Here is a 2,717-nt window from a genome sequence, read left to right on the forward strand (position 1 = left end):
TTTATACATCAAAGTCTGTATGTGAACCAGTTAACCTGGAAACCTGTGGTGGTAGGGACCACCCCACTGGGAGAACCCGAGGTCCCTTCCCGGCGGCTTAGGCCTACAGGGTTCTATTTCCATCTCCTCTCTGCTGAAATTTGCTCAGCAGACACTGTCCGTGCACGTGGCTCACCCAGGGCGTTGACCCAGATAGTAGCTAAGCCCTGAGCACATCTGCAGGGAAGCCTGGCTCAGCCATCCTTCACAACCACACAGCTGGTGACAGCTGGGCAGGAGGCGCCCTCATGGTCTGACACGGCAGCAGGATGAGGTAGCTAAGTTCTGGGTCCCGTTGCATTCGCTGTGTGGCCCAGGGCAAGCCACTTTTCCTCTCTGGGCTATCTGGAATGTGGCCTGGAGCTCACGACATCACTCTGTCCTGGAAGCCAGCCATGGGGTCTTTACAGCAATCCCTCAACAGGATGCTCTAGACGGCGATGGCTGGAATTCATTTTATTTTTTAAATTTTTATTTATTTTGGCCAGGCACAGTGGCTCACACCTGTAATCCCAGCACTCTAAGAGGCCGAGACAAGTGGATCACCTGAGGCCAGGAGTTCAAGACCAGCCTGGCCAACATGGCAAAATCCTGTCTCTACTAAAAATACAAAAATTAGTCAGGCACGGTGGTGGGCACCTGTAATCCCAGCTACTTGGGAGGCTGAGGCGGGAGGATCACTTAAACCCAGGAGGCGACGGTTGCAGTGAGCCAAGATTGCACCACTGCACTCACTCCAGCCTAGGTGCAGAGTGAGACTCCCTCTTAAAAAAAAAAAAATCTATTTTTATTTTTTATAGAGACAGTGTCTCACTTTGCTGCCCAGGCTTGTTTCAAACTCCTGGCCTCAAGCAATCCTCTGGCCTCAGCCTCCCAATGTGCTGAGATTACAGGTCTGAGCCACCATGCCTGGCCTGGAATTCACTTTAGCCACACACCTCTGAAAACACAGGCCAGTTTGCTATTCCCATTTCACAGATGAGGAAACTGAGGCTCTGGTAAAAGAAAGGACTTGTCTAAGTCCACATGAACAATTACGTCAAGGGAGGCCCACCTGAGGTCTGGCTCTGGACATGCTGTTCTGAGGGCATATTTTATGCAGAGACCTTGGAGAAATAGTGCTTAAGACGGGGCATGAGACATCCTGACACCCCCACAGACACACCCTCCACCCAGGCACAGGATGGTAGAGGAGTTGTTACTGGAGGCATCTGAGTGCCCCCTGGGAACCCAGGAATAGCCCCCCAGCCATCTGCAGGTGCCCAGGGCTGAGCCCTCCTCCTGCTTCCCTCGCTGTCTCCCTCCCTCCCTGCTTTCTCTTTCGGCAAATATTTGCTGTTGCTGTTGTGAGCTGCTGCCATGGTTACAGGCATCCCCGGATCTGAGGGTCCAAGTTGGACTTGAAACCTCTTTAAAATTCAAGACCACGGTAAACAGCTGCTTTTTAAAACCCCGGTCCTGCAGGTGACCACATCTCATCACCCCAGACTGTAGGCTCTTTGCCAGCTGAGGGTTTGGGGAAGTGGAAGGGGAAGCTTCAGGTTTTCACCAGGCCCGGCAGCCGTGGAGTTGGGGGACAGCCTGAGACCACAAAGACCCACTCTGGGGAGACACCCCAGCATTCCTCCCAGCCCTGAAGAGGTGCCACTCCTGCACAGCAGGGCACCAGCCTCCAATAACCCCAGGTGACTGAGTTCCTGCAGGGCGCCCCTCCTCGCCAGCTGTGCGACCCTGAGTGAGTCATGGTGGTCTGATGTGGTTGCTCATCTGTGAAATCAGGGCGATGAACCCTTGTGTGCTTATTTCGAGGAGTTAAGCCTTCAGCCCAGGTCACGCTTGCTGAGTAGGGTGGTGTGGTTGCTGATGGATGGAAAGCCCAGAGATCTGATGCGGCACCGGCTCCAACAGATGCAAACCCTCAAGTTTGTATTTCTCTGCACAACTTCCTCTTTGGGTGATTGTGAGCTGCCATTTTCTGCTTGGACCAGGGGAGAACAATCGTTTTGCATAGCGGAGGCTTCTCCTGAGGACTGAAGGAGCTGAGCATATTAGCTATCTGTTGCTACGTAATGAATGACTCGAAAACTTAGCAGCTAAAGACAACAAATGTTTAATATCTCACTGTTTCTGTGGGTCAGGAGTCCAGGAGTGGCCTCGCTGGGTAGTTCTGGCTCAGGGATCTTTCATAAAGTCACAATCAAAATGTTGGCCAGGATCAGATGCGTTGGCTCATGCCTGTAATCCCAGCACTTTGGGAGACCGAGGTGGGTGGATCATTTGAGGTCAGGAGTTCAAGACCAGCCTGGCCAACATGGTGAAAACCCGTCTCTACAAAAAAATACAAAAATAAACCAGGCATGGTGGTGCAAGCCTGTAGTTCTAGCTACTTGGGAGGCTGAGGCACAAGAATTGCTTGAACCTGGGAGGTAGAGGATGCAGTGAGCCAAGATTGTGCCACTGCACTCCAGGCTGAGCAACAGAGTGAGACTCCATTTCAAAAAAAAAAAAAAAAAAAAAAAGTTGGCCAGGGCTGCAGTCTCTGAAGATTGGACTGGGCTGGAGGAGTCCTTTTCATGATGGCTTCTGTGCATGGCTGTCGGCAGGAGGCCTCAGTTCCTCACCACCTGGGCCTCTCCAAAGGGCTGCTCATGGCCGGGTGTGGCGGTTCACGCCTGTAA

The sequence above is a fragment of the Macaca fascicularis genome, chromosome 3 (genome assembly GCF_037993035.2).
Source record: "Macaca fascicularis isolate 582-1 chromosome 3, T2T-MFA8v1.1".
In the NCBI taxonomy this organism is placed as follows: Eukaryota; Metazoa; Chordata; class Mammalia; order Primates; family Cercopithecidae; genus Macaca; species Macaca fascicularis.